The sequence below is a fragment of the Somniosus microcephalus genome, chromosome 6, assembly GCF_052327205.1.
Source record: "Somniosus microcephalus isolate GS21.2 chromosome 6, FLI_Smic_1.0, whole genome shotgun sequence".
In the NCBI taxonomy this organism is placed as follows: Eukaryota; Metazoa; Chordata; class Chondrichthyes; order Squaliformes; family Somniosidae; genus Somniosus; species Somniosus microcephalus.
In genome coordinates, this window is record NC_140992.1 from 265,055,398 (window position 1) to 265,081,336 (window position 25,939).

A 25,939-nucleotide genomic window follows, 5' to 3' on the forward strand; every position below is an offset into this window, starting at 1 on the left:
CAATCTCTGTCAATCCGCAGCCTGGCCGGGGCTGCTTAACCCTTCAGCATTGTGGAGCCAGTCAATGCGCAGACATGTATCACTGCGGCAGCTCCGAGTAAATCATGGTGACCTTTTGAATCCTGCTTTGAAATAACTTATCACTGGAGGGAAGAAACAAAAAAAAAAGCTGCAGCGAGAAGAGCAGAGCAATCGGCAATATTTACTCCTCCAAATGACGGAAATAATTGAAGAAATAAAAATTTGAGCTGGGAAATGCATTTATAATTGCATTTTATTTTCAGAGGTCACTCTGCACTTTCTTAAAAGATCTTTTGCAATCTCAACAGGGAGAGTTGTGGGGGTTGACTTACATCATAGAATGATACAGCACAGAAGGAGGCCGTTCGGTCCATCGTGCCTGTGCCGGCTCTTTGAAAGAGTGATCCAATTAGTCCCACTTCCCCCCCCCCGCCTGCTCTTTCCCCAGAGCCCTGCAAATTCTTTCCTTTCCAAGTACATATCCAATTCCCTGTGGAAAGTTACTATTGAATCTGCTCCCTCCACCCTTTCAGGTAGTGCATTCCAGATCATAACAACTCGCTGGATAAAAAATATTCTCCTTATCTCCCACCCCTCCGCCCCCATGATTCCTTTGCCAATTATCTCAAATCTGGGTCTTCTGTTTACTGATCCCCCTGCCAGTGGAGCAGTTTCTCCTTATTTGCTCTATTAAAACCCCTCATAATTTTGAACACCTCTATTAAATTTCCCCTTAAATTTCTCTGCTCTAAGGAGAACAATCCCAGCTTCTCTCGTCTCGCTACATAACTGAAATGGTGCAGCGTGTTTCCACGTTTGGGGAAAAAACTACTGGGTTGAAATTTTTTTGCATCTTTTGTGTGCAGGTGTGCATCAAATTGTTGTCTGCACTTTTGTTAACCTGCTTAGCATAGAGGCGATAGTGAGAAAATAATGCACAGAGGAATTTTAATGCATAGGATTACATAGGATATACGGCACAGAAACAGGCCATTGGGCCCAACCAGTCCATGCCGACGTTCATGCTCCACTCGAGCCTCCTCCCGTCTTTCCTCATCTCACTCCATCAGCCTATCCTTCTATTCTTTTCTCCCTCATATGTTTATCCAACTTCCCCTAAAATGCATCTATACTATTCGCTTCAACCACTCCCTGTGGTAGCGAGTTCCACATTCTCACCAATCTTTGGGTAAAGAAGTTTCTTCGGAATTCCCTATTGGATTTCTTGGTGACTATCTTATATTGATGGCCTCTAGTTATGCTCTTTCCCGCAAGTGGAAACATTCTCTCTGTATCCACTCTATCAAAACCTTTCATAATTTTAAAGACCTCTATTAGGTCACCCCTCAGCCTTAATTTTTCAAGGGAAAAGAGACCCAGCCTGTTCACCCTTTCCTGATAGGTATACCCTCGCATTTCTGGTACCATCCTTGTAAATCTTCTCTGCACCCTCTCCAGCACCTCTATATCCATTTTATAATATGATGACCAGAATTGTACGCAGTACTCCAAGTGTGGTCTAACCAAGGTTCGATACAAGTTTAGCATAACTTCACTACTTTTCAATTCTATCCCTCTAGAAATAGACCCTAGTGCTTGGTTTGCTTTTATGGCCTTGTTAACCTGTGTCGTTACTTTTAGTAATTTGTGTATTTTTACTCTGAGATCCCTTTGTTCCTCTACCCAACCTAGACTCGCACCCTCCAAGTAATAAGTGATTCTTCCTAACAAAATGTAATACCTCACATTAATCAGTGTTGAACTTCATTTGCCAATTACAGGAAACTCTTTGGTATCCGGCACCGACGGGACCGGGATGGTGCCGGTTGATTAAAAATTCCAGATAACGGAGAGGGCTATCTACCGAGGCTATATTTAACAAACAAAAATAAAAAATCAAGAAATGTGCAGTATACAGTAATTGGGTACTCACCTACAGAATGTTGTGTTAAATGGATGGTGGAAGATGCTTGATTAAGTACAGTACTGCTAGTTGAGGGTAATCCATAACTCTTTAATCGGAAGAGACTACCGGCAGCGTGGGAGAGTCAGACTCCTGTTATTGAAGTGTTCGGACTTCCAACAGCGCCAAGAAGCCGAGCAGTGGCAGTTTGGAGAACTACCCCCACTGACTAACTCGGCCACTGCGGGAGACTCGGACTCGGACTCGGCAACATTGCCGGTTATTGAGGTGTTGTTTTCGGAGTATGAATTTTGCCAGTTAATAGAGAATTCCGAATATTTAGGTGCCGTTTAAATGAGAGTTTCCTGTATATGCCCATTCTGCAAGTTTATTAATATCCTCCTGTAATTTGTTGCAGTCCTCCTCAGTATTGACTATCCCCCCAATTTGGTGTCATCTGCAAATTTAGAAATTGTGTTTTTGATTCCAAAGTCTAAATCGTTAATGTAAACTGTGAACAGCAGTGGTCCCAGCACTGATCCTTGTGGAACACCACTACCCACCTTCTGCCACTGTGAATAGCTACCCTTTACCCCTACTCTCTGCTTTCTGCCTTGAAGCCAGCTAGCTATCCATTCTGCTACTTGTCCCCTGACTCCGCATTCCCTGACCTTGTTCATCAGTCTATTATGGGATACCTTATCGAAGGCCTTTTGAAAATCTAGATAAATTACATCTACTGCATTGCCCTTGTCTACTCTCCCTGTTACCTCTTCAAAAAATTCAATGAAGTTGGCCAAGCAAGACTATCCCTTTTGAAAGCCATGCTGACTATTCATTACTATGTTTTTTGTTTCTAGCTGTTCTTCTATTTCCTCCTTTAGTAGGGATTCCATTATTTTTCCTACCAATGATGTTAAGCTGACTGGTCTATAATTCCCTGGACATGTTCTATCCCCCTTCTTAAATATCGGTATTACTTTAGCTATCCGCCAGTCCTTTGGCACTACACCTTTTTCTAACAAATTATTAAATATGTGCAGTAATGTCCCTGCCAAATTCTTTAAAAATGTGTGGATGCAATCCATCTGGACCAGGGGTTTTATCCTCTTTAAGTTTGATTAGTTTATGTAATATATCCCCTCTTTTTATTTTAAATGCACATATCTCATTGCTAATCTCATTATCCAATGTCATGTCCACCTGTTCTATCTCCCTGGTAAATACTAAAGCAAAATAATGATTTAGTATTTATGCCATCTCTCTATCGTTACCTGTGGTATTGCCCTGTCTGTCCCTTAATGGCCCTATTCCCATCCCAACCTTCCATTTTTTATTGATGTGCCTGTAAAATATTTTACTTTTTTGTTTTATGTTCCTTGACAATTTAATTTCATAGTTCCTCTTTGCCTTCCTAATTGTTTTTTTGACTTCTCTCTTAATCTTTTCATATTGTCCCTTATTGTGTACTCCCCTGCTGTCTATGTACTTAATGTATGCCTCTTTCCTTACTCTCAATTGTTCCCTTAAGGCTTTATTCATCCATGGAGTCTCATTAGTTTTTCGTTTGTTCTTTCCTTTTAACAGAACATATTGTTCCTGCACTCTGTTGAACACCATTTTAAATGTTTTCCATTGCTGTTCTGCATCATTGTTTGCAAATGTTATTGCCCATTTTATTTTCCCAGTTCTATTCTCAGCCCCTCAAAATCAGTTTTTCTCCAATCTATTACCCTGGGTTTTCATCATACTTCTGTCCTTCTCAATTATCATCTTAAAGCGTATTATATTATGGTCACTATTGCCTAGATGTTCCCCTACCTTTACTTCTCTTATCTGCTCTGGTTTATTCCCCATTACTAGATCCAATAGTGAATCCTCCCTTGTTGGGCTTTTTACCTATTGGGTTAAATAGGAGTCCTGTACACATTGTAGGAACTCCATTCCCTTATCCCCTTTAGCTACCTCTTCTGTCCAATTAATATCGGGGTAGTTGAAATCCCCCATGATTATTGTTCTATGTTTTTTTACTAATTTCCCTCATTTGTCTGCATATTTCTTCCTCCACTTCCCTTCCACTATTAGGTGGTGTGTAGACTACACCTATTAGTGTGATTGACCCTTTATTATCTTTTATCTCTATCCATATGAATTCTATTTTTGTCTTGCTGATAGCTGCGTCACTTTTTTTCTACTGCTATTATGTTATCCCTAATAAGTACAGCTGCTCCAACTCCCCTTTTCCCCTCTCTATCTTTTCTAAATACGTTATACCCTGCAATGTTTAATTCTCAGTCCTGATTTTTCTGTAGCCATGTCTCAGTAATCCCTACTTTGTCTGGTTCCTCACAATACACGATTGTCTCCAGCTCCCCTGTTTTATTACAGACACTGTGTGCATTGCTGTACAGACAGTTTAACTCATTTTAATAGCATTTCCTCTCACTTTATGTTTACCCATCTGCTCTATAACTCTATTTATTCTCTTGCCATCATTGTCATCCCTTACTTTATTCTTTCCTATGCTATCTTTTCCTGTTCTGGTTATAATTAGGCTGGTTACATTTCTTGTAGATACCTCCCCCCATCTTACGAGTTTAAAGCCTTTGCCACCTCCCTATTTACCCTTTCCACTAGGACACGGGTCCTATCCCGGTTCAGGTGGAGCCCATCCCATCGGTACAGCTCCTTCCTGTCCCAGAACTGGTGTCAATGTCCCATGAAAAGGAACCCCTCTTTCCCACACCAACCCTTTAACCACATGTTAATTTTCCTATCTGTCTGCTTCTATGTCAATTTGCATGTGGTTCAGGCAATAACCAGAGATTATTACCCTCGAGGTCCCGCTTTTTAATTTAGAGCCTAACTCATGATACTCTTTCAGCAGGACCTCCTCCCTGTTCCTACCTATGTCGTTTGTTCCAACATGGACCACGACAACTGGATTTACCCCCTCCCTTTCCAAGTTCCTCTCCAGCCTCCGTGAGATATCCCTTACACAATAGCAAAATACTGCGGATGCTGGAAATTTGAAAAAACAGAAAACGCTGGAAATACTCAGCAGGTCAGGCAGCATCATGGAGAAAGAAACAGAGTTAACGTTTGAGGTCGATGACCCTTCGTCAGAACTGGAAAAAGTTAGAGAAGCAACAGATTTTTAAGTAAGTGTGAGGCAGTGAAAGGGAGGAGAGGAAGAAAGACCAAAGGGAAGGTCTGTGATAGGGCGGAAGGTAGGAGAGATTAAAAGGCAAAAGGGATGATGGTGCAAGGCAAAAGGAGATGGTAATGCACAAATTAAGAAACAAAAGATGGGTCTAGATGAGGTGTAAATGGCAATGGCAGAATCATCAACAGCTCCCATGTGACTGAAAAAATAAAACATAGGGGCCGAGGTTATCATCTGAAATTGTTCAACTCGATGTTGAGTCCAGAAGGCTGTAAAGTGACTAATCGAAAGAAGAATTGCTGTTCCTCGAGCTTATGTTGAGCTTCGTTGGAACAGTGTAAGGGAAAGACAAGCCTTTACACCAGTGAATCATTCACACTGCAACAAGTCACAGTTCTGCATCAATAAGACACAAGTTTGAATTTGTCGGCACTTACGTTTAAGCACACTGAGTAGTATGTTTGCGTGTGGGAGTTTGTGGACAGCGAGACTGTACCGAGCGAACACGTCTGCAGGAGACGTCTCCATCTTTCCCCTACACAGACCTTCCCTTTTGTTCTTTCCTCCCCTCCTCCTTTTCCCTGCCCCCACACTTGCTTAAAAATTTGTTACATCTCCAACTTTTTCCAGCTCTGATGAAGGGTCAGCGACCTGAAACATTGGGGCTGGATTTTCTCAATGGAGACGTGTTGGAGGCGGGACTGCTGCTGGCCTCGTTTCAGTCCCGCCTCCATCAGCCTCTGGCTGTAAAGGAATAACCATATTTCAGAAAGACACACCATCCTATGAATGGAATTTTTGATTTTATTAAAACATGAAAACTGGGCTTAAAAATCTAAAAGCCTCAAAGACACAGGCTGTAAACAGCATACAGGCTTCTGAGATAAGATGGTTTGTTAACACAAAAGTTGTAAGCACCATAAAATCTTTTGCAATGGGAATCGTTTGTTCATACTAAGACAATAGCCCTGTTGAAACAGCAGGTCGGAGGTTCCTCTATGTCTGAACAGTGGAAGAAACACAATAACAATGCCAAAGTTAAATGTTATAAACCAACACTTCAGAAAGCATCACATAATTTAAAAAAAAACATGCGCCTTTGAAAAAATGACATCAAGTAAAAGAAATACCTGCCGTAAAATAGTTTTATGTTAAACTTAGAACAAGGAGACAGAAGTCTGCTTACAACCAATTGAAGTAAATAGGAAAACAATCAAGTACTCGATTGAAGTGTTTTTGATTTACATATTGTAAAAGGTACAAACAGAAGACTTTGTAAATATTACATCAGTAGATACACTAAGCAATCACATTGTTTATGTGTTGAACTTGGAACACCACAGAGACAGGAGTCTGTAATACAGCCAGTTAAGGTGTTCTAAATGTAAAAGGTACAAACAGAAGACTTTGTAAATATGACTTCAATAGATGCACCAAGCAATCACATTGTGTTTGTGTTGAAAATAGAACAGTTAGGAGACATGGGGCTAGATTTACGGGGAGCCGTCAGGCGGGGTTTCAGGCATGTGGGGGGGGGGGAAATCCTGAATTTGGGGGTCCCGACACCATCCCGCCCAAAACCCTGCCCCGCATAAGTTTCAGGGGCGGCGGGTACCCGCCCCGCACTGGGACCCGCCGAAACCAGGCGGGAAGGGATTAGTGCCAATTAACTGCCTGTTAACAGGTAGTTAACAGGCAGTTTTCAGCCTAATCCCTATTTTGAGGGGTTTCGTGTGGGTTTCCCGATGGCTCCAAACCACGCCAGGTTAGAGCAGGCGGGCCGTCAGGTTGAAGGAGTTGGAGGGGTTGCGATGTCGGTGCTCAGGTGAGTGATGGGTGCATGAGTGTAAAGGTAAGTGTTTTTGTAGTGTCTAAAGTGTGTAAAGAACTTTTACTTACCTGTACTTACCTTAACAGCCTTTCTTCCTGTAGCCGTCGGGAGCACATCACTCAGCCGGAACTGAAAGCTGAATGGCTGCGATCTGTCAAAAGTGACAGCCTTCAGCTTTGAGTGCCGGTGAGAGTTCTAACTGAGCCTGTGCAGAATGACTCAGCTTAGAACTCAGAGTGTTAGTGTTTCACAGCTTCAAACAGCTGTGAGACACAGATATTTCATCTGTCAAAGAACTCTTGACAGATGACATTTCAGTCTGTGACGTCACCTGTTGCCGGGTGGCCCTTAATTGGCCTGCTGAGCCCGCTGGGCAGGCACAACAAGGTCAATCAAGGGAAAATCGCGCGGATTGGCCGGACGTCAAAGTAGGCGGGTCAAAAACCCGAAAGGGGAAGTCCCACCTTCTTCCCGACAGGTTCGGCAAAATCTACCCCATGATGTCTGCTTATAAACAGCTAAGGTGATTTAAAAATTGAATGGAAGTTCTTTGTAAGAATGGCATCAAATAGATACATCAGTCATAACCATTTTTATGATAAAATTTGAACACCTAAAGGTGGAGACAGGATTCTGCAAGTTAACAGCTGAACTGACAGTAAGATTAAAAAGTCAACAGAAAGAATGACTAGAGATATTTAGCTTACATCAGCAGAAAACTTCAAAGGATATACCACTGAGAAAGGGTATAAAATATGGAACTTTCAGATAGAAAGTCAGAAGTCGCTGGAAGGGGCAAGCAATTCTCAACTTCAGAGGCAGGCTCTGTAAGTTTTTAACTCTTTGAGTCTCGGGGATCAAAAAGGTGCTTTTATTTGATTTTGGTGGATATCCTGGATTAAAAATAAGTAGAAATGTAAAAATGTAACGAAGTTAAGATTTGAGAATAAGGATTTCTGAGAATAAGAAATGTAAGCTATTTGTTTTTGAACTGTTAAAGTTGCGATTGACTCACCAGCTGTTAACTACATGTCGGTTCTTTAATAAATCTATATATTTTTAGAATTGTCTCACAGAGTATTTCTGTATCAAACTCGCGAACTCAGTCTCTGTACACTCTTTGGTGAGGAGTTACAGAATTCTGGGGGAGTATTCCGGACCCTCATAATATCCAGAAGGTTACAGTCTAGTTAAACTTATTAAAAGTGCTTTCTGGAGGATGGTAACATCTTCAAGTCATTCCTTTCCTTTAGGGAGAGATAGCCTGGACCTTTAGACCCAATTAAGCTTCTTATAGAATTCGGCTATCTTAAACTTTAGTTGAAGGTGAACGTCTGGGGAATACACCTGATCCGGGGTAGCCCGAAAAGGGCTAGGACTTGTAATTATCCCTTCAGTTGGTGCCCAACGTGTGTGTTAATGAGTTGATACAGAACCTATACTTATATTTATGTCTATATCATGTTGTAGATTGTTAAGTATAGAAGGAGTGTTTTACTGACAGTGGTACTAAGACCCAGATTTAAGTCTCTAGAGATGACAAGACCCTGATCAGGCCGTGTAGAACTTAAATCAGAACTCCCTCAATATACCATTGAGGTCTTATAAAGCTCATATTAAACCCTAACCGAGGTTAAGTCCTTATGAAATGGCAAACCCTGTCAGAATTGGCCAAGTCTTTTTATTAGGAAATTCAAACGATTGCTTTATTAGGGGAAATAATCCTATCCCTGTACCTCCACAAAACCAAGTGATAATTTTTTGAAATAGAAGGCTTTGATGCCAAAGGAACTGTTAGAACTCATGGCACGATTAATGTTGATCACCAGAACCAGGGGATACAGAATATCCTGTGGGATAATCAAACGAATACTCCAAATCCACTAAATTCCTTAATGATAAGGTGCACACCTGCATAATTGGGAGGCCTAATGAATGGTGCCCAACAAGGTGGTGGCAACCATGGCTGAATAGCAGGACCCGGAGCAGTCTATGCTCCTGGGGGCCATGGATTCCGGCTAAGGTGGCAAACTCATGATGAAATAAATGACAACAATCTTCGAGAAAACCAAAATTGGGATCAAAAAGATTCCTGGCAGAACCAACATCCACCCCAACAGGAGGATCATCAAGATAATAAACGGTCCAAAAAAAACCCTCAGGGATCTGGAAAACATGATACCCCCCAAGAGGGAGGAACAAAAATCAGTTAAAACAATTAAAGACAAAGCAGCAAATGAAACTCAGCATCCTGAGGATGAACAATCCCAGGATTGGAGGCCTGGTACCCAGCCAGGGCCTCTTGAATTCCCCTATGCCTTGGCAACCTTGCCCACAAACACACAAGTGAAGGCCCTGTTTGATACGGGAGCTGATTACAGTGTAATAGATCCTGCAATTATAAAAACTAAGTGGACAATTTGGGAAGCCCAATTTTTAAAAAATCATTCGGGGGATTCACACAAGGCAAAACCAAAATAGTTAATTTTTATAAAATACCTATTACTATATATGGAATCAGGGTGACCCTAGATGTAGGACAGGTACCACAATTGGCCTGTTCCCTCATTATAGAACAACCTGACATGAAACATTACCTTAAAATCTCAACCAGACCTGTAGAAGCATCCACAGACCAGGCTGACAGGGAAAAACATGTTCGGACACAGCTTGATCAAACTTGCCTAGAGAGGGGAGGCAAAAACCTCCTCGAGCAACTCATTAATAGATACTACCCTTATCTACAATGCCATCCAAATCAATGAGGAAAGATAGACATCAAACCCCACCCACTGGCTGGCACAAACCTAAAAAACAGTGGCCACAAGGGAAAAATAGATCTCCTAACAACGCTCCAAGAACTAACAGAACAAGGTGTCTTAATCAAAATGGCATCTAGAACTAATTCACCATTGTTTGGTGTTTCTAAACCAGAAGGGAGGTGGAGATTGGTGGTCGATTATACAGCCTTAAATAAGGTAACGGCCCCACATACTGCACAACAGCAAAATTCCACAGCCCTTCTCTCTGGAATCACGAGGGAAAAATATAAATCTTGTATTGATCTAGCAAACGGCTTCTGGTCCCGTCCAATCGAAAAAGCTGATTGGCCAAAAACTGCAATGGCTGGACCCGATGGTCATCAGTATTGCTGGGCCAGATTGCCCCAGGGATTTCAAAACAGCCCTGTTCTTTTTTCAGCCCACATCATTGACCTTTTAAAAGACCTACCTAACGTCAATTCTTATGTGGACGATATATATCTGTCACATGACAATCTCCAAGCGCACTTGAAAGCCATTGATAGTGTTTTATCCAGACTTACAGCTGCTGGGTACTTAATTAACATAAAAAAGAGTCAACTAGTTAGGGAAGAGGTAGATTTTCTGGGCCTGCGAATAACTGGAAATGGTAGAGGATTAACTTAATCCTATAAAGAAAAATTAGCCACCATTCAATATCCTAAAACTCTGCAAAATCTACAAGCCAGTTTAGGACTCCTGAATTTTGCTCGATCCTTTACGCCAACCTTTGCCGAGCTCTCAGCGCCCCTGTATGCTAGAGTGGGTGAAGCAGCAAAAGGACCAGTCATATTTTCACCAGACGATAACTCAAAATTGCAACAATTATGCCGAGAGGTAAAAAAGCCATAAACCTGGAACAGAGGGACTTACAAGTTCCCCTCAATATTCATCTCAGGTCATCACCTAAAGTGGCAGTTACCGTTTTCTATAATGAATAGAGCATTGTGCCCATTCAGTTCCATTCTTATAACTTTTCCAATGTCGAAAGGAGGTACATTAAAAAAGAAAGGGTCATGACTGTGGTGGTCCAATACCTCATCAAGGCACGAACCCTACAAGGGAAATACCCCATTACCATCTATACTGAGATTCCCGATTTAAGATCAGTGTTGAGGATGGCTTCTGATGAAAAAAGAGCCACCCAGATCTGATATGATAAATGGGCATCATTCTTGAATGATCCTACACTCATTTTAAAATTCCTCTCCCCGGACATGGACTTAGAGCATCTCCCCATCATGGAGGGTGATGATACGGAGGAAGGAATCAGACAAATACCTATGGGACCGCTTACAGAATACCACCAAGTTATTTACTGTGATGGACCGTCAATGACGATTAAAAAAGGGACATCCCAACAACCCTCAGCTGGGATGGGGATAGTAGTAGGGACTTTTCGAGATTCTTTGGGGGGAAAAATTCAGTTGTTTGCGCCTCCCGTTAGCGCCTTAAGAGGGCGCTAATGGGGTGCAAAGCAACTAGCGCCCGGGCACGGCGATGTTTGCGCCGCTTGTGAAATTAACCAGACATTTTGCGGCGATGCTAAACGCGACCGACACGATCTCCTGCGCTGGCAGATTGTGCGCAACACCCCGTTAGCGCCCCGGACCGGATATTGAGTGGTGCCCCCTGCCTTACCGCCTGCCGCTAGCAACGACAGGTTGAGGGGAGCGTTAGCTGTCAGAAAGGGACTAGGGGAGCGCTATTTAAAGGCGACCGCTTCCTGCCTTTTTTTGTCGGTGCCATTTTTGCACCACGCATTCTGAGAGAGAGAGAGAGAGAGAGACTTCTGGAGAGATTCAACGCTGTGTGAAGGAGTTTTGAGTACTGAGCAGCACTTTGCAAGTCTATTTTGATTTGCCCTTCCTTGCTTCGCCAGCGCTCTGAGGTAGCGCCTCGCTCCTCGGCCTTTGTGCCTTAAGACAGGTGTGAAGCACCTGATTTAGCGCTCCAATCACCTCCAGGGGCGATAAAAGCCAAGTTTGCTGTCAGAGGCAATAATTAGCGCCAGGTGCTAAACTTTGCGCACGGCCGGTAATGGCGCCCCAAATGTGGCGATACCAAATTTTTCCCCCCTATTCTTTTTATCCAGAAGAATTACTGTCTATACCCCTTGGCCATAAGACAGCGCAATATGCTGAAGCCGCAGCATTACGGTATGCTTTAGAGAAGGCAGACCCTATTAAACCCACATTAATCTGCACAGATAGTGACTACTGTAAAAGAGGATATAACCAAGATCTAGTTTTCTGGGAACAACAAATTTTACCAATCATATGGGTAAGCCCATAAAACATAACTCATTGTGGGAGGATATTCTCCGTTTGATAAGGGAGAAACAGAATTGTCAGGTAATTCATGTAAACGGCCATAGTACACTCAAAAGGAAACAGCCTTGCAGACGAACAAGCGAAACGTTCGGTCTGCATGACTCCCCCTCAAGAAGGGCCTGCCAATATTAGTGTAATCACTAGGGCAGAACGGGCATCTAATCAGGCTGAGGAACTGATTCAGTTATTAGACCCAACAAAAGAGAATCCACCAGGATATCCACCAAAGTACTTTTACTCAGAAACCCCTACAGGTATTGTACTATTTAAGTTGCCCAAGGGAAACCGAGAAGTACCCCCGAGACACAAACGAGAACAGCTTGTAAAAGAAGCTCACAAAGGCATAAGTCAAGCACATTGTGGTGCCAGAACAACATTCTGCAAATTGACCCCCTTATATTGGTGGCCAGGCATGCTTAAAGCCTGTAAAACATACGTGGCAAATTGTGAGCCATGCTATTTAACCAATAAGTTGTCACTAATTTAGCCACCACCATTGGCTCCTGTAAAAGCTGATGAGCCAATGGGAAAATTCTTTATTGACTTTATTGGACCACTTCCCCAGTCTTTGGGATATAGACATGTTCTCGTTTGTGTAGATGGATGCACTTCCTTCTGCTGGCTGGTCCCCACAAGAACTGTTTCGGAAAACGCAATTGCCAGGGCTATTACTGACATAATTACTGTAGCTGGTGCACCCAAAATCTTACACTCTGATCAAGGCGGAGCCTTTCTATCTAAGGTTTTCAAAGACTACTGCAAACAAAGAGGGATTGGGTTAGAGCACAGCACGCTACGTCATCCGCAATCAGCGGGGCTGGTGGAACATAAAAACCAGGAAGTAAAAAAGCTATTGGTCAAACTGTTGAGAATCAGGGGGAATAAGTGGACCGCCGTCATTCCGGAGGTGCAGCTATCACTCAATAATGTGCCCGCATCTGCATCAGGGACAGTGTCCCCTAAAACTCCATATTATCTGATGTATGAGGTTGAGATGCAAACACCGCTTACCTATAGTTCTTTTATTGCCTCTACACTCTCTGATTCCTTGACCCGACAGCGACAGTTAGATTTTAAAAAAGAACTAACAGAGGAGAATCATCAAATTGATCAGAGGATAAGGGAAGCAAATAGGCAGAAAAAATTGACAAATAAAGCATGGCAACCCCTAGTAGAAGAATGGGTACAGGAAAAGAAATTCGAGCAAAAACCTGGTTTAAGACCGAAGTGGAAAAAACCTGTTCAAATACATACTGTTATTAATGAAAGACCAGTTCAAATACATATTAACCAGCCGAATGGCAAGCATATTCTTAAAACTGTCTCCATAGACAATATCAAAAGATGTCCTGCAGGATACCGAAAAGGAGGAACAATACAAGGTGCAGTCATACACTGTCTTTCAAGTCCCAACTTGGAGCATGACACAGGAAATGGATTCGATCAAAATACTAACGACGGTCAGTCAGACGGTGTCGCCGGCTCTTCCACACGTTGCTTGGCAACGCCTCAGGAATTGGATTTGCGAAAAGCAACAACTGAAACCAGGAAAGATAAATAAGTTACTTCAGCGACGGAGGAAGACACAGCGGATGAAGAAGGAATCAACTGAGTGCCTGGCAAGGCCTTTACGACAACACGCATCTGTACACATGCTGGATCGAAGGAACAGCGTGTCAAGCTTCAACTAGTTTCAACTGACGTCTCCTTGACTCGTATGAATAACTCACCACTACGGAACGTACATCTGCCGATTGGACATTCTAAGTACATGTTGTTTCACTCATTGCATGACTATGTACTTATCATCCTTTTAAATTGTGTTCAATTTAAAATAAGGCAAAACATTGTCCTAGGATGACTTAAAAGGAATTTTCAAGTAGCACATGATTGTGCATCTCGTGAAATTAATATGCTATTGGAACGTTATGAGGAATATTGGCCAAACTCGATCTAGATGTTGTAGCTCATTTTTTGGTCAAGAGGGGGGCGTAAAGGAATAGCCATATTTCAGAAAGATACACCATCCTATGAATGGAATTTTTGACTTTATTAAAACATGAAGGCCTAGAAATTCAGTTGGCGCCACGCCAGGGCTTTAGCGCCGGAAAGTTAGCGCCGGCGCTATGTCCCCCTGCGCGCGCCAAAAATTCAGTAGCGCTGCGCCCAAACGGCTGCCGGCGCTACTGAAGGGTGTTTGCGCCTGAAAACTGGCGCTACGCGCCGCATTGCGGCGCTATTCCGGCGCTGCGGCGCCCGATGCGGTGCGGCAGGCTCAGGAAGTGCAGGCCTCCTCCTTCAGTTAAGGAGGAGCTGCCTGCACCCGCCCGCTGGCCGGTAAAATCGCCACAAAAATGAGCCCGGCACCTCGGGGAAGTGCCGGGCTCGCAGCCGAGAAGCATCTGTTCCGCGGGGGGGGGGGTGGGGGAGTCCGGGGAGGGAGGTGCGGGCAGGCGGCCGGCGGGAAAGCGGCCAGCCGCCGCTCCACCTTTATGCGCCGGCGCAAAGTCGTGTAAGACTCTGTTGCCAGAGTCTTAGTTGCGGCTGCCACGGGCGAGGCGGCCGCAACTGAATTTCGGCGCTGGGGCCCGTCGGCATGGCAACCGGGACGCTGCGCACACCGATGACGTCATCGGTGCCGGCGCAGCGCTACCGGTCTACCGCCGATTCCAGGGCCCCAGGGAATTTTTAAACTGGCCATAACTCTGGCGCTAGTCCCTCTAGCGCCTCAAAAGCGACGCTAAGGCTAGTGAATTTCTAGGCCGAAAACTGGGTTTAAAAATCTAAAAGCCTCAAAGACACAGGCTGTAAACAGAATACAGGCTTCTGAGATAAGATGGTTTGTTAACACAAAAATTGTAAACACCATACAATCTTTTGCAATGGGTATCGGTTGTTAATACTAAGACAATAGCCCTGTTGAAACAGCAGGTTGGAGGTTCCTCTATGTCTAAACAGTGGAAGAAACACAATAGCAATGCCCAAGTTAAGTGTTGTAAACCAACACTTCAGAAAGCATCACATACATTTAAAAAAAAACATGTGCCTTTGAAAAAATGACATCAAGTAAAAGAAATACCTGCCGTAAAATAGTTTTATGTTAAGCTTAGAACAAGGAGACAGAAGTCTGCTTACAACCAATTGAAGTAAATAGGAAAACAATCAAGTACTTGGTTGAAGTGTTTTTGATTTACATGTTGTAAAAGGTACAAACAGAAGACTTTGTAAATGTGACATCAATAGATGCACCAACCAATCACATTAAAGGCCCAGAAATTCGGGTCTCCACGGGTGAGTACGCACGGGGTACTCACGCGTGGGCCCGATGGAATTGCCGGTTTCCTGCATGCACTGCGCATGTGCGGGAAACCGGCACTTCCGTTCCTCTGAAAGCAGGGGTTCAGAGGTCGAATGCGTGGCGGGGGAGTCTGCATGTGCACTTTGAACTTACGTTTTTTTTACAGGTTTCTCCAGGAGGGTAAGTCTTTAGAATTTAGAAATGTAAAAACCAGGCGTAAGGCCTGCTTTTTACAAGGTAAGTGGTCAATTAATTAAAATTAAAACATTTTTTCCACAGGTTTATTATTTTTAAATGCTTTAAAGCAAGATAGGTTTATTTGTAGCCCTGTTAGAATATAAAATTATTTTTTCAAAAATTTAAATTATTGTTTAAAATAGTTATTTAATGTAATTTATAGTTTATTTAAAAAGTGTGTTTTTTTTAAAATTTATTTGAAGGTTTACTGCTATTTTGGGGCTGTAGTATTTATAAGTCTTGACAGCACTTCCTGTCAGACTTATGAATGGGCATTTCCTTGCTCCGATTGGCTGCCCATGGCCCACGTGATCCCAGGGGACGCATCAAACTAACTGTGCCCCTGGGACACGCAAGCACTGCGTGCCGGCAGCTGGGCCAGGCCCCGGATCGGAATTCCACGGGGCCCTACAGCTCAACTGCCGGCGTGCAAGGTAAGTGCAGGTCGGGGGCTTACACCCGCGGGAAGCCCCCGACCCGAATTTCTGGGCAATTGTGTTTGTGTTGAAAATAGAACAGTTAGGAGACACAATGTCTGCTTATAAACAGCTAAGGTGATTTAAAAATTGAATGGAAGCCCTTCGTAAGAATGGCATCAAACAGATACATCAGTCATAACCATTTTTTATGATAAAATTTGAACACCTAATGGTAGAGACAGGATTCTGCAAGTTAACAGCTGAACTGACAGTAAGATTAGAAAGAAGTCAACAGAAAGACTGAGTAGAGATAATTAGCTTACATCAGCAGAAAACTTCAAAGGCTATACTACTGAAAAAGGGTATAAAATATGGAACTTTCAGATAGTAAGTCAGAAGTCGCTGGAAGGGGCAAGTGATTCTCAACTTCAGAGGCAGGCTCTCTAAGTTTTTAACTCTTTGAGTCTCTGGGATCAAAAAGGTGCTTTTATTTGATTTTGGTGGATTAAAAATAAGTAGAAATGTAAAAATGTAACGAAGTTAAGATTTGAGAATAAGGATCTCTGAGAATATGAAATGTAAGCTGTTTGTTTTTGAATTGTTAAAGTTGCAATTGACTCACCAGCTGTTAACTACATGTCGGTTCTTTAATAAATCTATATATTTTTAGAATTGTCTCACAGAGTATTTTAGTATCAAACTCATGAACTCAATCTCTGTACACTCTTTCGTGAGGAGTTACAGCATTCTGGGGGAATATTCCGGACCCTCATAATATCCAGAAGGTTACAGTCTAGTTAAACTTAATAAAAGTGCTATCTGGAGGATGGTAACATCTTCAAGTCATTCCTTTCCTTTAGGGAGAGATAGCCTGGACCTTTAGACCCAATTAAGCTTCTTATTTAATTCGGCTAGCTCTAACTTTAGTTGAAGGTGAACATCTGGAGAATACACCTGATCCGAGGTAGCCCGAAAAGGGCTACAACTAGTAATTATCCCTTCATGGCCAACCAGTGGGATTTTCCCCTGATTGACCTTGTTAAGCCTGCCCGGCGGGCTCAGCAGGCCAATTAGGTGGAAGTCAATGACAGAGCATGTTAATGTAAGAAGGGTCATCTGTCAAGAATTTTTGAAAGTGGAAATGTCATCGTTTGACAGCTCTGTGAAGCTGTCAAACACTGACATTCTGTGTAGTTTGATAAATCTTTGTATTCAGGACTCATCAAACCTTTCTACTTTGTAGAAATCAAATGACTGTTGGATCGGAGGATCCAACAGCCAGACTGTAATCTCTACAATGGAGATGTCGGTGACTCTGGCTCCTCAGCGGCTGAAGGCTGTAGGCAGAAACAAAGGTAAGTGAACATTTTCTAACACTTTACACTCACCTCACATACTTACCACTCCACACTTGCACCCATCACTCACCTCTACATCGCACTTTCAGACTCCTCCGACCCCCACAGACCTCCTACTCTGCTCCTACACCCTGGCGGGATTCCCCGTTGTCGGCAAGCCTGCACTTTGGATAGAAAAATGGGGATAATCCTATTTTCAGCCTGTTAACTACCTGTTAACAGGAAGTTAATAGGCTTTAATCCCTTTCCCGCCTTAAGGAGACGAGACCCGGGGCAGGACGGCTACCCACCTCCTGGGAAGATGGCACAGAGGCGGGTTGGGGGTGGGATGGGCATCCGCCCCCAAATTCTGCAACTTTACCAGCAGTCCCGCCTCCATACCTGCCTCCTCGGGGCTGAAAAAATCCAGCCCATTTATGTCTGTTTCTCTCTCCACGATGCTGCCTGACATGCTGAGTGTTTCCAGCATTTTATGGTGAGATATCCCTTACTCTGGCACTGGGTAGGCAACACACCCTTTGGAATTCTCGTTCTTGGCTGCAGAGGATGCTATCTATCCCCCTAATTATAGAGTCCCCTATCACTACCTTATTTCTATTCTGCTCTTCCCCCATTGAACAGCCTTCTGATCCATGGTGCCTTGGTCTGCATTGTGGTTGTCCTCCCTGCAGTCTTTCTCCTTGTCCTCACAGGTAGCGTGTACTTCGTACCTGTTGGACAGGACCAATGTCTGCAGGACCTCCTTCTCAACCTCTCGTAAATCCCCGCTACCCGGCTACCTAGCAATCACACCCTCCCCTTCCTGAACCTGTGCTTTCCTCTGAGATGTGACTGCATTCTGGATAAAACTGTCCAGAAATTCACCCCCCTCCCTTATGTGTCAGAGTGTCTCCAACTCGCACTCCAGCTCAATGACTCTGAGCCAGGGAGATTCAAGATGGAGACATCTCCTGCAGACGTGTTCGTTCGGGAGAGTCTCGCTGTCCACAAACTCCCACACGCAATCACGCTACTCAGTGTGCTTAAACATAAGTGTGCGGAGAAGTGTGAGGTAATGCATTTGGGGAGGGCTAACAAGGCAAGGGAATACACTATAAATGGTAGGACACTGAGAAGTGCAAAGGATCAGAGGGACCTTGGAGTGCATGTCCACAGATCCCTGAAGGTAGCAGGACAGGTAGATAAGGTGGTTTTTTTTCTCTCTCCCACATGGCAGCTGTCTCTCATTCTGCCAGAACATTTCACACCTAATCTGAGCCATCTTTTGTCTCCACTAGTCCTATCCCCATCTCGTCTCATTTTGAATAAATCTTAATGTCTCTTCACTTCTTTTGTTCTGTCCCAGCCCTGCCTTTCGATCTATTTCATTTCCTTTCCAGTTTTGAAAAAGGGTTTTGACCCGAAACGTCGACTCTAATTTCTCTCCACGGATGTTGCCTGGCCTGCTGAGTTTTTCCAGCAGTTTCTGTTGTTATACGGGATACTTGCCTTGATTAGCCGAGGCATAGAACACAAGAGCAGGGAGGTTATGCTTGAACTGTATAAAACACTAGTTAGGCCGCAGCTAGAATACTGCGTGCAGTTCTGGTCACCACATTACAGGAAGGATGTGGTTGCACTAGAGGGGGTGCAGAGGAGATTTACGAGGATGTTGCCTGGGCTGGGGAATTTTAGCTATGAGGAAAGATTGGATAGGCCGGGGTTGTTTCCTATGGAACAGAGGAGGCTGAGGGGAGACCTAATTGAGGTGTATAAAATTATGAGGGGCCTAGATAGAGTGGATAGGAAGGACCTATTTCCCTTAGCAGAAGGTTCAATATCCAGGGGGCATAGATTTAAAGTAATTGGTCGGAGATGTGAGGGGAAATTTTTTCACCCAGAGGTTGGTGGAGGTCTGGAACTCACTGCCTGAAAGGATGGTAGAGGCAGAGACCCTCATCACATTTAAAAAGTACTTGGATATGCACTTGAAGTGCCGTAACCTACAGGGCTACGGACCAAGTGCTGGAAAGTGGGATTAGGGTGGAGAACTCTTTGTCGGCCGGCGCGGACAAGATGGGCCGAATGGCCTCCTTCTGTGCTGTAGATCTTTGTTATTCTGTGAAATTCAACCCTTGTGTCTTATTGATGCAGAACTGTGACTTGTTGCAGTGTGAATGATTTACTGGTGTAAATGCTTGTCTTTCAGATCCGTGATTCTAGGAGATACTTGGTAATTACTTTAGCACCCAATGCCTGATGAGATGAAGATCAACCCCCCCACCTCTCTCTGTCTCGCTGATGGCTGTAAGTTTACTTATTTCCTGATTGCGTAGGCCCACAGGGGAAAAAATTCAGTATCGCCCCGTTTGGGGCGCGATTATCGGCCGTGCGCATAGGTTAGCGCCTGGCGCTAATTATTGCCTCCGACTGCAAACTTGGCTTTTATCGCCCCTGGAGGTGATTGGAGCGCTAAATCAGGCGCTACACACTTGTCTTAAGGCGCAAAGGCCAAGGAGCGAGGCGCTAACTCAGAGCGCGGGCGCAGCGCAGGTGATGTCAGTTAGCGATGGAACACAGACACAATGGCGCCGGACAGCTCTTAAAGGGGAGGGTCGATCTTGCTCTCCAGCCACACCCTGCTCATTGGAGCCTTGAATCTCGGCCTGGAGAGACCTGTGCCTAAATCTTCCAGCCAAGGACTATGGAGAGGGTGAGAGAACGAGCTCAGCGCTTCAGCGCTTCAGCGAGCGGGCCTTGGAGGCTCTGGTTGGTGCGGTGGAGTGCAGAAGGTTTATACACTACGCAGAGAGTGGCAGGAGGCCTTTGCCGCGTGAGTACAGAAGAGTATGGAGGGAGGTGGCTCAGAACGTCTCCTCCAGGAGCATGGTGCCCAGGGCCCATACTCAATGTCGAAAAAAGTTCAACGACCTCACTCAGGTCGTCAGGGTGAGTGGCTTTTTTTCAATACCTCTCCATCCTTCCATCTCAACCTCACTCTATGGCCAAAGGGTCTTAAAACCCCAATGCCCAACACTCATCCAACACCTATGGCCCTCTCATGAAACACACACGCGCATTCCACACTTTGCATACAGTAAGGGCTATTCACCTATGGGAGGCACATCAGGCAAGACCATGGCTGCATACAGTAAGGGCTATTCAATTATGGGAGGCACATCAGGCAAGACCATGGCTGCATACAGTAAGGGCTATTCAATTATGGGAGGCACATCAGGCAAGACCATGGCTGTATATTTACTCAGACGCTATCTTTTTTCTTGCAGGCCAAGCTATCTCATAATAGGAGACAACAGCAACGGATGGGTGGAGGGCGGCCTCAGCTGCAACCCCTCAGCCATCTTGAGGCGCGCGTCCACAGGATTGTGGCAAGCCAGGTGATCGGTCCCGTTGCCCCTGGAGAGGCTGACCCCGTTCTGGACAGCAATGGTAAGGTCATCACCTTTTTGTCCTCTCTCCTTCCACTTGTCCCTCACAACACCAGCCTTTGACACTTTCAATCAAACTTACTAAATCGCTGCACTCAATCCTCCCTTACTGCCCCCCTGTCCTCACACTAAAGCCACTCTTGTACCTCCCTGTTTTCAGATGGTGATTCACCAGCTGAGGAGACGGGCCCTCAGGCTGCCAGTGGGAGTGAAGCTGCAGGCGAGGAGGAAGAGGAAGCCGGAGCATCAGCGCCACCCTCTCCCGAGGAAGCCCATGCCCACACAGGGAACATTTCTTCCCTGGAGGGGAGCAGGGGGGAAGGGTCTGATGAGGGTAAAGCCGAAGGACCCAGCGGGCTGCAGCAACGCAATGGGGGTAGGGAAGCTCGGAGGTCTTCGCCCTGGAGGGAGAGTAGGCCAGTGAGTCCTGCTGCACTGGACGCAGAGGAAGAGTGGCTCATCGCTGAAATGAACACCCAGGCGGTGGACATGCACACTGAGCTAATGGGTGCAGTGGGAAGGGTGCCCGAATGCATTGAATCACTGGCAAGGAGTGTGGAGCACTTCGCTGTAGCACAGGCGGATGCCACGCTAATGCTTTGTGCTGCAATGCAGTCACTGTCTGCCATGACCCCATCTCAGACAGCTCTCATGCAGACTCAGATTGAGGCCACGCAAGCACTGACTGCTGCCATCGTCGCTGGTTCGGACACATTTCCCCGGGGCTCTCACTGCGCCGCAGCAGGCCAGCAATCTGTGCTCCAGCAGATTGCTCCGGATGCTGATGTGCTGCCCCGTGGGAGTGCCAGTGTGTCGGTCGAGCTGGGAGTTGCTGTCCTCTCTCAAGATGACAGCATTCCTGCTGCCACCACTGTCACTTCCCCATTGCACTTGCCACCGCCTGTAGCCCAGACTGCTGCTGCCCATGCAGAGTTGGTGCAGTCTGCAACCGGGCCTTCCAGGCCCAGAGCTGGTCGAGGCCGTCCTTCAAGGACATCTGCAGTCTCAGGTTCTGACAATCAGCAGCCTTCCAGCAGCCTTGCTGCAGCCGCTGGCGTCCCATTACGGAGGAGCAGTAGGGTGGGAAGGGGGGAAGTGCGCAAGGGAAGGAGATCACCCTCGAAGGGCAAAAAGTAGGAGGTGTGACAAAAGTTGGTCAACTTTTTATTAAAGGCCGAGGTTCGTGTTCAAACTTTTGTTTAGTGTTTTGGACATTATCTCCAGGTTGTGAGAATCAGTTATGTTAATGACTGTTTTTTTGTGTTTGTTTCTATTAGTTTGTCATGAAGAAATGACACACACAGAGTTTGTAAAATAAATCCGTTTTTGTATTCAAAATGTACATTTTTGGTCTTTGGAATCTTTGCTGCCTTGGCCGGCTTTGGGGTTGCGGGTTGGTTTCATTCATGTTGTTCTCAATGGCAGAAGCCATTTCCTCAGCAGGGGCCTAGAAGCGGCTTGCTATCAGCTGTTGACGGACGGCCCTTGCAGTTTCAACATTGTGGGCCTCCCTCCCACCTTGGTGCTACTGATGATCATCCTCTTCCTCTTCCACCTCCTCCTCCGGTGGTGCTCCAGGGCCTGGTGGCATTGGCTGGGTCCTGAGGATTGCCAGGTTATGCAGCATGCAGCACACAACTATGAAGAGGGAGGCTCGCTCAGGCGAGTACTGCAGGGCTCCTCCTGAGTGGTCCAGACAGCGGAACCATTGCTTGAGCACACTGATTGTGTTATGTTCATTAATAACTAGTCGCTTTTATTAAGAACAGCTAGCTTTTGCTAGACACTTTATTGAGCACATGTGGACTAGGTACAGTATCTGTAGAGGCCTCCATCTTGACTGCTGCCTTGTGGGTAGCCTGCTGCATCATGGGTAGCCCACTCTTATATACATACAGCACCACCTAGTGTACCATTCCAGAATGACAGGTTACTGATCATTACATCCCCCTTTTTTGAGGTTAAACAAAATCAGTATCAATCAATATCAATCAATAACAACATAAACATCTTCAACAGTCAATACATTTTCAATGTAGTTCTCTTTGTACTCAAAGATTAAGTCTATCGGGCTTTTTTACTTCATGTGTGGATCTTCTCAGCACAGGTAAGTCTGATGTGTTTTCATGAGAGCCTGTATGTGTATTTGTGTTAGATTGTTCTGGTGGTGAGTGACAAGATTCAGTTGCGGCATTGTCATCGATTTGCTCTTCGATAGTCTCTTGTGTTTTTAGGAGGGAACGGCGGTTCCTCCTGAGAATCTGTCCTTCCTCAGTTCTAACAGTGTATGACCTTGGTCCTACTTCCTCAAGAACTGTAGCTTTCCTGTTCCATGCATCTGGATCCTCAATCCTGACAACATCATCCCTTGTCAATGGTTTCAGAGTTTTGGATGACTTGTCATAGTATGATTTCTGTTTCAGCTTTAACAGTTGAAGTCTCTGTCTCAGTTCCTTACTCTGCTTTTCTTTTGCACAGCAGGGTAGCGTGGTACACAACTTGCGACCCATTAGGAGTTCAGCAGGTGAAGAACCAGAGTCTAAAGGTGAGGCTCGGTAGCTCAGCAGGGCGAGATAAGGATCAGACTTGCTTTCTGTCGCTTTCTTCAGTAGCTGCTTGAGAACTTGAACACCTTTCTCTGCCTTACCATTCGACTGAGCATACAAAGGACTGGATGTGATGTGTTGAAAGTCATAATGTGCTGCAAACTGTTGTCACTCCTTACAGTTGAAGCACGGACCATTGTCGCTAACGGCAATCCTGGGAATTCCATGTCTGGCGAAGATGGATTTCACATGCATTATGACACTGCTTGCTGTGGTGCTTGAGAGCAGCGCCATCTCAGGATAGTTAGAATAGTAGTCAATCACTATTAGATAGTCTTTACCATTTAAATGAAAAAGGTCCATACCAACCTTTTGCCATGGTGCTGTTGGTATGTCAGCTACTATCATTGGTTCCTTTGCTTGTTTGTTTTGGTGTTTCTGACATGTCTCACATTTGCCTATCATGTTCTCAATGTCCTTATTTATGCCAGGCCAATAAACAGTGTCTCTTGCTCTCCTTTTGCATTTTTCAATTCCGAGGTGTCCCTCATGAATCCTTTTGAGCATGTCTTGACGTAGAGCCTGTGGAATGACTATTCTGTTCTGTTTTAGTAATAGTCCACTTGCGACACTCAATTCTGACCTTATGTGAAAATATTTTGGACAGGAACCTTTTGGCCAACCATGATGAATGTTCTCTATTACTGTTTGTAATACTGTATCTTTTACTGTTTCTTCTGCTATTTGCTTTGATTTTGTGTCTGACACGGGCAGCGCAGCAGTGACCATACTCACATGAACATCCACGTCTTCTTCAGTAGAGCTCACATGACTCATTGTGGATGCTCGGGATAGTGCATCTGCTATCACTATGTGTTTGCCTGGTGTGTAGATCAGTTCAAAGTCATATCTTTACAGCTTCATCACGAGTCGTTGAATCCTTGGTGACATCTCATTCAGGTTCTTTTTTATGATGGCAACCAGTGGGCTGTGGTCTGTCTCAACTGTGAAGGTGGGAAGTCCATATATGTAGCCATGAAACTTTTCTAGTCCAACTACCAAGCCTAGACATTCCTTTTCAATCTGGGCGTATCGACACTCAGTATCAGTCATAGACCTGGAGGCATAGGCAACAGGCTTCCAATCTTCACCCTCTGCTTGTAGCAAGACCGCACCTAGGCCATCTTTTGATGCATCCATTGACACTTTGATTCTTTTTGTTGGGTCAAAGAAGGTGAGTACAGTTGTGGTTGTCAGCACTGTTTTGAGGTTTATCCACTCTTGTTCATGTCTTTCTGTCCATGCGAACTCATTTGTTTTACGTAGCAGGTCTCGCAGACAGGCTGTCTTGGCTGACAAGTTAGAAATGAACTTTCCAATGAAGTTTATCATCCCCATGATGCGTAGCACTCCTTTTTTGTCAGTGGGTCGGGGCATTTTGAGTATGGCGTTTACTTTTTCCATATCTGGCTCTATTCCTTTACCAGATAGATTATCTCCTAAGAAAGTGACTTCCCTGACGCCAAACTGACACTTGGCTTTGTTGAGCTTCAGTCCATTCCGGCGTATGCTCTGTAGCACTTTAGCCAGTCTCTCATTGTGTTCTTTCAGTGTGGAGCCCCAGATGATGATGTCATCAACATAGACCCAAACTCCTTCCAGACCTTCAATTATGTGTTCCATCGCTCTATGAAAGATTTCAGATGCAGATATTATCCCGAAAGGCATTCTGAGGAAACAATACCTGCCAAATGGTGTGTTGAAGGTACAGTATTTGGTGCTCTCTTCATCCAGTTTTAGTTGCCAAAATCCTTGTGAGGCATCGAGCTTTGTAAAGTATCTGGCACCTGACATTTCACTGGTGATTTCTTCTCGCTTGGGAATCTGGTAGTGTTCACGTTTTATGTTTGCATTTAAGTCCTTTGGATCCATGCATATTCTTAGATCATTGTTCTTTTTCTTTACACATACAATGGAGTTAACCCAGTCTGTTGGCTCTTCGACTTTCCTGATGACTCCTAGTGTGGTCATTCTGTCCAGTTCATTCTTGAGCCGGTCACGCAGGGGTGCTGGAACTCTTCGTGGAGCATGTACCACTGGCTGAGCATCCTCCTTTAGCTGGATCTTGTAAGTGAATGGTAGAACTCCAAATCCTTTGAACACATCCTGGAAATTATTCACTACAGAATCCACCGAGTCATCTGGTCTGCTTATGGCACAGTTTATCCGGTAGACTCTCTTGACCAGTTCTAAGTCCTCACAAGCTTTGTCACCCAGTAGTGAATTAAGTCCTTCAGCCACAACTGAAAACATGAGATGATGCACTTTGTCTTTGACTGTCACTTTAAGTCTGCATACACCTAAGCTATCTATTTTCTGTCCATTATAGTCCTTCAGTAGTACTGACTTTTTCTGTATTTTGGGCTTTTCTTTCATATTGTTAATGTCACTCATACTGATTAAGTTTGCTTTTGCCCCAGTGTCTAGTTACAATGTAACTAATGCTCCATTTACCTGCAGTGGGATCATCCATTTGTCCTCTTTTACTGCATTAACTTTATGTTCAGCATTGTTAATTCCTGAGGGCTGCACATTTTC

General features: G+C 44.6%; 1 long non-coding RNA gene across 1 annotated transcript in view; it reads right to left on the bottom strand.

The window, feature by feature from the left end:
- Positions 1 to 5,882: 5,882 nt before the first annotated feature.
- The window catches only part of LOC147116714 (uncharacterized), a 39,069-nt gene continuing 19,012 nt past the window's right edge, over positions 5,883 to 25,939 (bottom strand). Inside the window, exon 3 of the long non-coding RNA XR_015078618.1 lies at positions 5,883 to 6,092. This is a non-coding gene — a long non-coding RNA (uncharacterized LOC147116714). The remainder of the gene's footprint in view (positions 6,093 to 25,939) is intronic.